General features: G+C 42.0%; 1 long non-coding RNA gene across 1 annotated transcript in view; it reads right to left on the bottom strand.

The window, feature by feature from the left end:
* Positions 1 to 595: 595 nt before the first annotated feature.
* LOC138581801 (uncharacterized) overlaps positions 596 to 13,508 on the bottom strand; it is a 194,688-nt gene continuing 181,775 nt past the window's right edge. Inside the window, exon 2 of the long non-coding RNA XR_011304792.1 lies at positions 596 to 2,149. This is a non-coding gene — a long non-coding RNA (uncharacterized lncRNA). The remainder of the gene's footprint in view (positions 2,150 to 13,508) is intronic.

Raw genomic sequence — 13,508 nt, 5'->3', positions numbered from 1 at the left:
AATTATTCTCGAGTCATTATTCCCTTATATATATACATTCTCATCTACTTCTAACTATATTTTGTTTTCCCACCTCCCTCAGTTACCTTTTCCCTTTACTTGTTCTAAAGCATGCACTTTTGCCAAAATACTCTATCTTTTTTACTCACCGTTCTCATATTTCCTCTCTGGACCCTCAGGATCACTGCCTTCATTACCGCCTTCTTCGGCTTTTCACCCGCTCAGCTGCCCGTAGGAATGGGAAGGGATAATGTGGGGCACATGGGTCCCTTCAGACCCTGGTCTGCAGTTTTTTCTTACACTACCACTGTCTACGGGGAGCTTTACAGTCTACTAGGACAAATGGCAAAGGACTCGTGTTATTGCTGAATACCTAGAGTTACTTTATGTTGACGGTGAATGGGTGTCTTATTCTAATCAATAATCGATAATCGATAACCATCAATCTCTGCTACCAAGTGTCCTCCGGAGACCCCCGGATGGCCCAAAGAGCCAAGGTTTGCTCCGAAGTACTTTAAGATGAGATAGCTGCACCCTTGAGATGGATGGGGGTGCAGATGTATTACTCCAACACCAATCAATAAGGACAACTCAATGGTTTGGCAAAGGGAGTTTAATGACAAGTACAAAAAATAGGGAGTCATGGAAATCAGCAGTGATGCGATCGTCCTTCTTGCTTCAACTCCAATGAACTTCATACAAATTATAACATTTATACTCAAAACTTGTCATAATTGACGTGTAACACTCAAAAGTTAACATGCAATTCTATTGGTTAGGAAAAGGTAACTTTAATATAGATACTTTATCTGTATATGGTAACAGAGTGAGGGTATTGGGTGAACACTGTCAGGTGGGAGTCTAAGCCCTTCCTTCAAGAATGACTACTGTAAATGTCACTAAAAGTACGACGTCCCATTGGTTCTACCAACTATAGGACCCTAGATTACTTGGTCCATTGTGATTGGGTTGGCACCAACCCCATGCATAATTGTCTACTTTGCTTAGCAGCACGCAAAATGGTCAGCCAGGTGCAGGGTGCCCCCGAATTCACCCGGCCTTCCTTCAATCAATCATCACTTTAGTGGCTATGTGTCAATTAGTTCACTGTGGTTGGCCTCGAAACTGCATCTTCTGTCTGGAAAAGTTCTGATATCTCTGCTTGGGAGGCTGCCAAGCATAGGTGTGAACTCTTGCTTCTTTGTGCTCGGCTGGTCACGTGATTCAGATACCATGAATTTGTCTCTCTTCTCTCAATTTGTGTATTTGATTTTCGTTTCTGCTCGCCACCTGCCTACGTCTTCTTATCTCGACCTTCAGAGACAGGATATTCTGTTCTTACGTTTCAATTATATGTAGCTACTGTTCATTCCTTCTATTGGTATGACCTTGGCTCTCCTGGCACGAGTTGCATCTGCCGAGTTTCGATTCAGCCGTCTCTTCTCGTTTTGCTAGGATATGAATCTCTTCTTGTTTAGCCTCTAGTAACCTGGGTTGATTCCGTTATTGTGCAAAGTAGAAATATACTTGTAATAAAGTGCTTCATTTGAGGTAGATTATGTATAATGGCGCTTGCCGCACTACTCTTCTACTAAGCATAGCAAGCTGCACTGTTTTCTTAGCTTTCTTGTGGTTCCAAGCATATTTACAGGTGTAAAACTAGTTGAATATCTTCATCTTGCTTACAGCTTGAACTTCTTTGTATTTCAACATTGTTCTCCCCTTTTAGGTTCACGATATCTTTATTCATAGCGCTTCGTCTCTGTGTGTCATTCTCAGGTCGTCATTTCTTCGATCTGCATGTCAGTCCGGGTCCTCGTGACGTCACCATTCGTCTTCCATTAAGGCCTTTTTGGTTTCTTCCTGGACAGTACTTAGACACTCTTCATTTCGTCTCATTTGCTGGTAGGTTTTACTTAATGGATACCGTACTGTCCATGGTTTTCTGGGTATCGGTACTTCAATAGGCGTTGCCCTTCTGAAAGATACTGGGCAGAGCCCTACTGCGGCTCTCTGCTGGTTTATTTGCTCATCATACGTCACATATTTTGGTGTGAACGTTCCTGGTACTTCAAAATGGGCGACTGAAGTGCAGGCTTTATTTGGGACCTCTTCTACACCATCACTTGAAAAATAAGCAAAAGGGGTCCTACCAGAAAAACAAACACTTGATTACTTAGGCTACCAGTCTGGATCTGTTTTAACAAACACAATCAAGTCAATATTTGGCATGTGGGATAGGACAGATTATTTAGCTAAGCCTTTTGCATTTTGTTTAAATCAAATATTTATTCAGTGATTTTTGGATTCATATTTGCATTGTAAAAAACACAATCGCAATCACATACTAAATGGATGTTTTCTTTAAAAAAAACAGAACATAAGAACCAAATATCAACCACCTAGTTGTTTGTTTGTTTCTTTATTTATATTGCACTCCTAACCCAGAGGTAACTGGGCGCAGTTTACATTTTCTTAGTTACACAAATGGCAATACCGAAATGTGGAGGTTACATAAATATCGTAAGTGGCAAACAAATAGAACCTAACGTTCAAATCCAACAAAACGAAGCAAAGTTTTCTAAAAGACGGCCCAATTCAATTGCGAAATTTGTCTAAGGTCGACCCATATCCCTGCGTTTCGGCTGAGATAGATGTACAGATAGATGTACCACCTTCTTCAGGATCAAGTACCCAGGTTACTTAGAATTAAGAACGACACAGTTTGAATAGTGCTAGTCATCTAATGGCTCGCCCAAGTTTGTTCTTGATCTTCCTCTAGTATCAATTCTATATAGAATTGGTAGTGCAGGTCCCCACTAGAGCACAGCAGTGTTTATTTTTAAGAGAGGGGTACATATGTCACCTGGAGGTCCAACTCTATGAGTTAGGTGAGCAATGCTTCTCAGGTGTCTGCACGCCCGTATTTGTGCAGCTAGCTGCTCACTTATGTGCTCAATGGCAGCAGGCCCAACAGTTATTCCTTTTTGGGGCACATTTTTTTGAAGAATTATTAGTTTTTTGCTCTGCCAGTAGTCAAAGCCAGACCGTTAATCATGGCGGTCGCTCAGCTACAGAGCTGAGATATTGCCATCACTTGTACACATAAAGCCTGTTGCCTAGAAAATCAGATGTCTGCTCCATCACGTTGATAAATAAATGTGTACATACGCATGCGCATGGAGCCTTTCCTAATAAAGGAAACAGTAGGGTTTTTAGGCTGTTAGCGGCATTATAAACTGCATTAGTATTAACAAGCACAATTTACATGAGAGCTTTTCCTTCAGCTGGTAAAATCCTTTGAGTACTAAGTGTGCGTTTCAGAATACTCGGCCCCCAAAAATATGGCACCACTAGAGGTTGCTCAATGCACACATCCACCATGGTTTGTTTACAGAGCGATTCCAATTGAAACTGTTGCAAGTGTATCCACGCGTTACCTTAAACTAAGAAGGACCGAAACAACGCTCTGAGGGGCGTATCTGTTAACCAAAGTTCAATAAGGTACGGATACCAGTACAATCTGTTTGGCAGTTGCGAGATCCTTAAACAGTGTGCTATATATTTAGACATCACTATATGTCTTTGCAGGCACCCCTGCGTTCTAGGAGTGATTTATTTTCCACTCTAACATGAAGTCATAGGGACCACCAGCCCCTTTACCTGTGGGTGGAGTGTCACGGCTATTTTGACCAAGTTAGTTGTCACACATCAGCACTGATAGAGGCTCTAGCAGACAACATTTGCAGTATTCGGTGGACATGAACTAAGTTTCATTTTCCTTGCCCGCTTTAAGTTTATCTGTATTCAGGTAAAAGCTTGCATAAAGACTAGTGCAGAACTGCCGTGGGTGAGTGAGGTAAAGCTGTGCTGTGTGCAGTTTAGGGTCTCCTTCCCGTCACATCCTTGATTCTAATACGGCCTCATCCGGACCCTCTACCGGCCATGGGTGTTAGGAGCAGCATGGGGGAATTGCACGATATTGCATATTACGGAACACCTTGTCTCCGCTTTACTACTTAGACATTGGGCCTCATTATGAGTCCGGCGGTAGCCAGCCGGTAAATACCAGCACGGCTGCTGCCGGAGTCATTTTTTTAAAAGCACCCGGCAATGGGGATGTACCGGGGAATTCCAGCCCCGGTGGATCCGGTAATTTCTGTTCACCGGGTGCCGGTAAAAATTACTCCCCATTTGAGTCACATAGGACTCAATGGGAATGGGGAGGCCGGTAGCACCGGCACCGTTAATAATGGTGCTGGTCTGCTCGTGGGTGACAGTCCGCCCGGCATGTCAGGCCTGCCGGGCTGTAAGGCACCCGCTGGCAGAACTCATAGTTTGCCGGTCCTGTAACAACGGTACCGGCAAGCTTACCGATGCTGTTGTTACCGGACCGGCAACCTTGTAATGAGGCCTATTGTTTCTACTGGGTCCAGTTGTTTAAATAGGAGTTTTTGCACAGAGAACATCACAGCAAATGCACGTGCATCTTGAAAAAGATCATTGGTGGCCATTGCTTTCAACGTGTGTGTTTACTTAGCAATAGAGATCCCTTTCACTGCCCAAAAACAAATAGCTGCTACTTGGTCCAGTCGAGGCCATTTGTAAGTGGTCAATGGCATGTGCAACCCACTGCCCCAGAACCACCATTTGGCTATGTTTCATAAATACTGTAATGACAGGAATGACTCTTGATCCAGCCAGGGCTAGTGTTGTTGACAGCACAGCAAGCAGCAGATTGTACCCCTATATCCCCAGAATAGGGATTCCAGCTGTATGGCTTTCTTTTGCATCAATTTAGGACTTAACGCATGCATTACTGTAGTCGCTGCTTCTACAGAGTTTGATGGGATTAGCATATCTGATAGCTTCCTGTTTTACGTTTCTTTTCTTTGCTAGAGGTAGTTGAAATTACCTATGCATGCGTGGGAAGACTTCACACAGAAATACAGCTTTAGTGATTTGTTTTCTCTTCATATTTTCTTGGCAGCATTGTTTTTTTCCAAATTCCCTACCAAATCCAAGGGAATCACAGATAGTCAAGATTTGATGTTGCATTTGCTGCATACTGCTTTGCCTCTTTTTTCGTTAGATGCACGTTGCATTAGTTAAGTGTAATTATGCACCCTGACCATGCATTGCCATCTTCTTCTATGCCGGGTTTCTGCATTCTGTGGCACAGGACTGGGAGCAGGATGGCTGGAGCACACCAACACCAAGCAGAAGCAGCTTGTATTGCCTTGTCAGGAACCTTGAGATGCCCGTAACTGCAGTCAAGCCAAGGAAAGTGCAAATTCTTACATTCAGAGTAATGTGGTAATATGGGCCTATACACACTGATATTAACACTACATATGGTGATCCATTCTTGTATGAAATGTATATCATAATACAGTGATATCGTAACCATAATTTTCTTAGTGTACTGAGGAACAATGCTATATGATGGCACTTCCTGTGTTGTCAAGGGGTGAAAGGTCATGTGCCATTCCATCCGGCGATGCCATTTGGGGGGGGGGGGGTGGTCAATGTCATCAGAAGTTCAGGGTCGTGTGATCTCACTTCCGCTACCCCTAGCATTCTGGTGAAATGACATCCCTGTTCCTAATGGCTGGTCTTTGTCCTGATGATCGATGCCCTTGGCAGGCAAAAGATTCAGAAGGCACTGGGCACAGCACTAGGGCTAGGTAAGGTGAGCCTGAGAAAATGCACAACCTGCATACTAAATAATAATTAGCAAGCCAACAGTTGAGACTTTTGTGTAGGCAGTCTATAGATATTTGCTTGGCACTGCCATAGCGTTACTACCTGGCCCTACGATAGCAATAGCTGCAAAATGATGCGATTACTTGGGCATACGATGATAGTGCCTGGCAAAACCCTATCGGATACCTAACCACAGGCCAAAGCTGATGGCGTTGTCAATGCATCTTTTTAACATGACTTCAATGCAAGAAACAGATATAAATCAAGTGGCTGATGGCACACTTGGAAACGACATTTGTATTACTTGTTGTGTATATACAGCTGCAATTAAGCATTTAACTCTCGGTAGACTGCTTTGAAATAACACTGTCAGGCCAAACTTTGATATCACTGCTTGAAATAGGTGGGTCAAAGAGCTCCCAGGAAGATGTGTTTTGGCGGGTAGGGGCTGGTAGTGGGTGGGAAAAAGTATAGGGAATAGAATGGCCAATGGGTCAAGCTGCACCCCACTCCTCACATGTCATCTCCCTCCTGGCTGTCCTTCGATGCAATGCCTTTGGTTTGTTGTTGGTTTTATGCCACCTAATAGCAAAAACTAAAAGAAGAAATAGGTCCCTCTGTTGTTATATCCAGGGAAGTTTTTTCGCTATTTTGAAATAGTTCCTGCCTCTCAGAAGCCTTATTACTGCACCTAGGGAATGGAGGGGAGTGGCCAGGCAGCCCCTCTTCCCTTATCTATCACCACTGTTTAGAATGTTTTTACATTGAGGAAGGGAAAGTGAGGAGAGCTAGAGAGAGCACTTAAGTGGCAGAGTGACAATGGGAGCTGTTTTCAGATGACATTGGGAGGAATGGGGGATAAAGGTTGAAATGTGGTGAGTTGTTGTATTCAATTATGGCTTTGTAGGCACAGTCTGTCAAGGCGACAAATGTAGATTACAGACAAAAGTATCTTGAAACAAAGTAAAGTGTGTGTCGTGTCTTGTATGGGTTGTGGTTAAAAAAGCCAATTAAACCACTGATATAAGTTAAATTGTTCAAAGAGGTCAGATAAAAGACAGTGCCTAATCCAGTTTTGCAAAGAAAAGAACGCTTTTTTATTCAGATTGCCCTTGTATGACACGTGTTTCAGCTATATCAAGGCCTTGTTACTGTATGCTCTCAATTGTTTGTATTTAGTCAAGTTCATGGATAGATGGGTTGGATCCCCACAGCGCATCTTTGAAGCGCTCTCGCGCGTAGTTCTATTCTGTGAGGCGAAATGTGGTGAGTTGGTGCAGATCAGTTAAGGATGACAAGTAGCAAAATGGCCATAGAACCATTGCCGGATAACCTCTTCTTTTACAGGACCCAAAGCCATGCTACATAAGATTCCAAGAAATAACATCTTGTTGTAGAACCCGATCGGCCATCATGTTGAACTCGTTCTACATGCCTGGATCACCATGCTATCGATGTAGGAGAGCCTCGCAGATAATCATACCCAACTCCTGCTGAAGTGCAGGGATCATTACTGTACAAAAGCCATACGGAGTAATGGGAGCCAATCTTGCTGCAGTGGAGGACTCACCACTGTACTAGTGTAGTAGACTCATACAACCCTCATCAAACCACTCATCCTTCATATTTCCACGGTACTCTACAAACACCAGCAAGTCAAACGTTACCTTAATGAATATCTTGAGTTTGTGAGCGACAATTTGTCAGACAAGATATCATTACAAAATTAAGAGGGTAATGTTTGATGCTAGATGTCAATCTAAAGCATGGCACTAATTCATCCAACAGACATTAAAAGAAATGTAAGCAAATATTGCCAAAGGTGTTAGATTTGCCTGTTGAGTGGGCATTGAACAGAAAGTTGCTAGGGGTTCCCCACGTGCCCGCTATTGCCATCATGTACCCAGAAACTGCAATTATTTGCTCCGGGTCTCACGTCACATGACAGGTATTACTATCATATACCAGCTACTGGCATCAATAGTTCTGGTACTCACATCTTTGCTGGGGATTAAAGTGGAAAGTGGGATTGCGAGGCTATTTTAGACCTGGGGTGAGACGATGGAGAATTCCAGCATGGCTGCAGTGCACCACTGCCATTTAGACTGTGATTGTACATCCTGCTCTCTCCTTGCCTGTGGGGCCATTCACCGCAAAGCATTTTGCAGTGCACTACTTTTCATGCAGAAGGAAAAACTCTGCAGACATTCAGTACTTAGTCAAGCTGATCAGCTCTGTACCATGTACCTGTTATGTTAAGCATTTAATTATGTATTTGTTTGCATTTATATAGCGCGCACACAGGCCGGGGTCATTGAGGCGCTGTTACAAGATGATGTCTTTGTTACACACAGTTACAGTATACAGATTTATGGGCTCTAGGTTACATTAGCCCAAACGTACAGGTATGAATTGTAATGCTTAGGTAGGAGGCTGGGTTACATAGGCCCCTAGCTAAGTTTATCTTACAATGAGGGAATAGGTATATGTATATTGTTTAGAAGTCTTATATTGCGCATGTACATCAGAGGCAAACTTGGCGCTAGAAATACATCAGGAGTGGCTGGAACCAGAAGGCCCAGAGAGAGTTAAAAAAAGATGGGTCTTCAGTAGACGTCTGAAATGGATATGATTTCAGTGGCCCTAAGAGAAAGCCGTAAGGTATTCCACAGTTTGCCCGCTGCACTAGAAAAGGAGCAACCAGCAATCCTAGTAAGCCGAAATCGAAGGACCAAAATCAGACGAGCCTCCTGCGAGCGCAAAGGGCGCACCGGAAGATAGTGTGGAAACTCATTCTGTGCCTTCACCAGAGACGGCCCAGATGAACTATACAAAGTGACTAGAAGAAAATAAGTTTAGAGACTGTCAACCAATGTAAAGAGTGAAACGTAGGGGAGATGTGGGAACAATAGGGAGTATCAGTGGCTGCGTGTGCCGCCAGATTTTGAAGGAGCTGTAGACGGGTGAGGTATAGAGATTGTGCATGAAAAAGAGAGTTGCTATAGTTGATGCAGCTCAAAATGAGAGGCAACCACTGGAACACAAAAATGAGAGGGGAGAAAGATAAGGAACTTTCAAAGCTGGAAATGGCCGGTCTGGTAAATGGAACTAACTTGGGACTCAGTCAGAAAAGAGGTGGACATTTTAAAGCCAAGATTCTTCACCGGAGATGCTGGGGAAAGAAAAGGACCAAGATCTGAAGGCCACAAAGAAGGGGTTCAGAAAGAAGAAGGAGAACAAGAGGGGGTGGGGCAAACAACAGTACTTCAGTCTTATCCCCATTCAATTTAAGGCAGTTGCCACTCATCCAACATCCAACCGCCACCAGACAACTCCTAAACTGAGACGCTGTATCAGGCTGAGACAGATTAAGTCAGACAATAATTTGCATATCATCAGCATAAGAGTAATAGCAGAAGACATAGGAGCGGATGAGATGGACAAGAGGCTGGATGTAAATATTGAATAAAGTGGGGGGCAAGGCTGAGAAATGGGGACTGCACAAGAAAAAGTGTTAGAAGATGAGAGAGCAATAACTTGGCCCCAGTCAGCCAGGAAATTGATGAACTATGACATGACCGGCGCAGAAAGTCTGGTTGCGGACAGGCGGCTGAGCAGCAGGGAATGATTGACAGTATTGAAGGCTGCTGACAGGTTTAAGAGAATCAGGGCACCAACCCCCCTGGTCAACCAGCTGGGTAAGATCGTCCAACACTGAGACAAGCATGCTCACCGTATAACGGCCTGGCCGAAGTCCAGACTGAAAGGGGTCAAAGAAATTAGAACTCTCTAAAAAAAGATCTAAGAAGAGGAGAAATCAAGGATTCTAGCAGTTTCATAAAAAAAGGAAGAAGAGAAATAGGGTGGAAATTAGCAGGGATACCCGGATTCAAGGAGGGCTTCTTCATAAGGGGAATCACAAGTGCTTGCTTTAGTTGAGCAGGGATAGTACCAACTGAACAGTGGAAATGCATTGCTTGAGCCACCCAGGGAACGATAGACGCATCATTTCCTGGAGGACACCTAGAGGAATGGGATATAATGGGCAAGATTACTTAATCGGCCCAGCAGCCAGGAGAATGTCGTCAGGAGAGAATGCCGAAAAGGATGAACAGCTGTGAGAAGGGGCAGCAACTTGGGCAGTGTCTCCCAATTTGTTAGGTCCAAGTCCCAGTGATGAAATGTTCTTCCTGATGTCTTCTTAATGAAGAAATCGGAGGGGTAGCCACACAATGATTGAGAAGGGATGACCCCAGCCAAGGGAGTAGTATTAGACGAGCGAGTCCGTACTAAGGAGCTCCTTGGTCTGCTTCAAACCACCAGCCACTTTACCTGACAATGGATGTGCCACCAATCATCCAAAATTAAAAAAATGATTGTAATATATAAGGGAAAGTGCCTCTTACTGTACCATGTAAGGATATTGCAAGTCAAAAGTGTGGTTGTTCCCAAAACACTTTGGGAACTCCCGTCCCCTGCACACTATCGAATATCTGAAAAAATCAGAACAATAACTCAAGAGAGTTTCTGGATTTCGTTCACATATAATCTTTTAGGTAGAATTTTTGAAAAAACGAGAATTATGACAGAAACACGTTTCATGATACATAAATAATTTTCCTTAAACAAGTAAGCAAATATGCAAATATTTTCTGGAGACCAGAGATTTTCGTAAAATTATCCTTTTCTTTATTGTACAAAGCATATGGTGGTGCCCAACGCGTTTCGAGTACAACTCTTCTTCAGGGGCAATGGCACAATTGTTTCATTTTTCTACAAAGTGAAGAGATGATATAAGTCAAATTATATTAGCCCATACATATAGTTTATCTCTGTTTTTATCTCAGTTTAACTCAAAAATAGCGTCAACAAGTCATCCGTTGAACATAAAGTAACACATTTAAACAGGTGATCGTAATTTAAGAAAAATATTCATTAATACAAAAAAACACACTTGGAAACCATATAGTAGTGTGCTTGTTTTACACAAAGATAAAGAAGACCAAATGTTGTTTATATTCAGCTCGGTAAATCTGCTTATGATCCCATCCTCCATTCTTGAGCAAGAGTTTACGTAGTTATATTTGTACATGGAACTTTTTTTAACAACAAAAGCGTTTTTTTTAAAAAAATGAAAACAAGGTTATCTAATTGGCACTTTCTAAATGAAAGTAGGTGGATTGAAGACTTACGTATCTTAAGAAAAAATGATCGGTAAAAGTAAGGTGATTGCAAAGTGCATCTAGTGGTTGTCATCCAACACGGAAGGTTTGCGGCAGAAAGGTTCAAAGTCTGTCGACTACTATTTTTTAACTGAGAAGAGAGAGACAAAGATAAATATTTTAAATAGACTGCATCTAATCTAGAGAAAACCTAATGGCTACAAGTACTTACATTAAATATTTTGGAGGGAGGCGCTACAAGGATTGTCGCATCTGCCGGATTGGAGATGCGTCCACCCTGTGCAGCGTCTCTTTATATACTGACTGTGATGCTCTTTGTTAGCAAAGTGACATGCGCGGTGAGTAGCCTAAGTGCGCATGTGTAGATAAAGCTTGTCATGTCTACTGACGTATTTAGGAAAAGGAAGAGTTGCGCATGTGTAGGACAGATCTCATCATGTTTACTGACGTATCCAAGATCAAGTGGTTGCGTGGTGTACGTCAACCGTGTGACGTATCATCCGCGTCTTTCAAGTAAAAGAAACCAAAATGGTGAACCTTAGGGAGGCGAGTCAAAGAGTGCTCAGCAAAGACTAGATGTGAAATTTAGTATACCTGATCTTAAAAAGGTGTAATCTCGGGAATTGAAGTATTTACTAAAGAAGGTATGGTATTCTATACAACGGCCGCATGGGAGGTGGAATGTCGAAACAAGATGGTTCGGGTACATGTAAACATAAGGAAACATATGTATTGGATACGTAGGGATATGTATCAACAAAAACATAAACATAAACATAAATTCAACCATTAAACGATTCCAAATTACTGTATAAATTAATTAGTCTGAGCAACCTCTGCAGACGGTTTGTTATCAAATTTCATTTATATCTGCTCCTCATGGATGCACATTCTATTTCTGGAAACTGTAGCATGGTATCCGAGTCTTTTTTAGAAAAATATTGGCATAACATTTTTTATATAGAAATAGAACGGGAATCTAACAACGATGTATCAACAAATGCTACATTATAAGTAAGGGCCTAGGTAGTATTCTTCGTTCATCCCTAACGGGGTAAGTGAATCAAGGCAGTGTATCCAATATAATTCTCTTTGTGACAAGATTTTTTGTAGATCACCACCTCTTGGAAGCGGCTGCACAATTTCGAGAATCACAACTCTCATTTGGGCCACAGTATGTTTGTGGTCTCTAAAATGTCTGTATACTGGGGATTTTGTGTTTTTGGTACGGATGTTAGATTTGTGCTCCGTCCAACGTTCTTTCGCTTTTCTGGCTGTTTTACCCACATAGTACAGTCCACAAGGACAGCGTAGAGCATAAATGACATTTTTTGAGTCACAGGTGGCATATTGTTTTAATAGTATTTTTTTACCTGTGTTGGCATGTCTAATGTGATCTCCCTTTATTACATTCGAACAATGCTGACAATTCAGACACGGGAAAGTGCCGTTTTTTGGTTTGTTAAGAAATGACTGATTGGACTTTTTCCTTCTTTCGGCTTTAATTAATTTGTCTCGAAAGTTTCTGCCTCTTTTGTAGGCAAGCATCGGTGGTTCTGGGAACAGTTGATTAAGCTGTGGGTCTGATTTAATGATATCCCAGTTTTTGTAAATTATCCTTTTTATCTGAAAGCTCTGGCTAGAGTATTTCAGTGAGTGTATCAAGTTAGATTTGGTTTCCTTGGGTTTAATGGTCAGCAATTCCGTTCTAGTCTGTGCTTCTGTTCTGAGTATAGCTTTGTTTAGGAGGACAGTTGGAAAATGTCGATCTTCAAAACGGGATTTCATAATCAAGTATTCTTCTTGGAGTTTATCCGCCTCTGAGGTAATTCTTTTCAGGCGAAGGAGTTGACTATACGGTAGATTTTCTTTTAGATGTTTTGGATGAAAACTGTGAAAATGAAGAGTGCTATTGACATCTGTAGGTTTTCTGTAAATTTGTGTCTTAAGTGCTGAGTTTGAGATTTGGATAACTATAAAAAAGAAATAGAACAGAGAAAGATCAGAAAGTTCAGACGTGACACCCTTGACTATGCCCGAGATATTGTCTACACCTGGCAAGAATTCTACAGTAATAGATCAACCAATTTTTCCCCAAGACAACCAAGACCAAGCCCTGTTAATAATACAGATAGCAGTGAAGTAACCAGTGGAGAACTGGAAGAGAGGCCTTCCACCAGTAACATCGTACCACCTACGACTACTCCAGTTATACAACCACAAAGCAGAGTTCCTCTACAACCCAGAGACACTACTCCCGTACCAGAATCTTTTTTAGGAGGAGGAGAAAAACAAGACGAGGGAAAAAGAAAAGGCCGTCAGAAGACCAAACACTGAAGGAACCAATAATTGTAAACATTTCCTCCAAGGTGTTATCAAAATCAGAAATGGACACCCTTAATCTAGGTGTATCCTTTATACCTACTAATAATTCAACCTTATTTGAAGAAGAGGTTAATCTTTTTAAGTTGATTCGAAAAATGGAGCTCAAAATTTTCTTTGACAATCTGAATCCGGACACTAGAGAAAAAGAAAAATGTCCATTTTTAGAAATGAAGAATAAGAGTAATTTCCATCCTCAGGTTAACCATCCTTTGGTCAACTTATTCAAAACTAAAA

This window comes from Ambystoma mexicanum, chromosome 3q (assembly GCF_040938575.1).
Source record: "Ambystoma mexicanum isolate Mex_15411 chromosome 3q, UKY_AmexF1_1, whole genome shotgun sequence".
NCBI lineage: Eukaryota > Metazoa > Chordata > Amphibia > Caudata > Ambystomatidae > Ambystoma > Ambystoma mexicanum.
The sequence above is the reverse complement of the archived record's forward strand: the minus strand, read 5'-3'. Positions and strand labels throughout refer to the sequence as shown.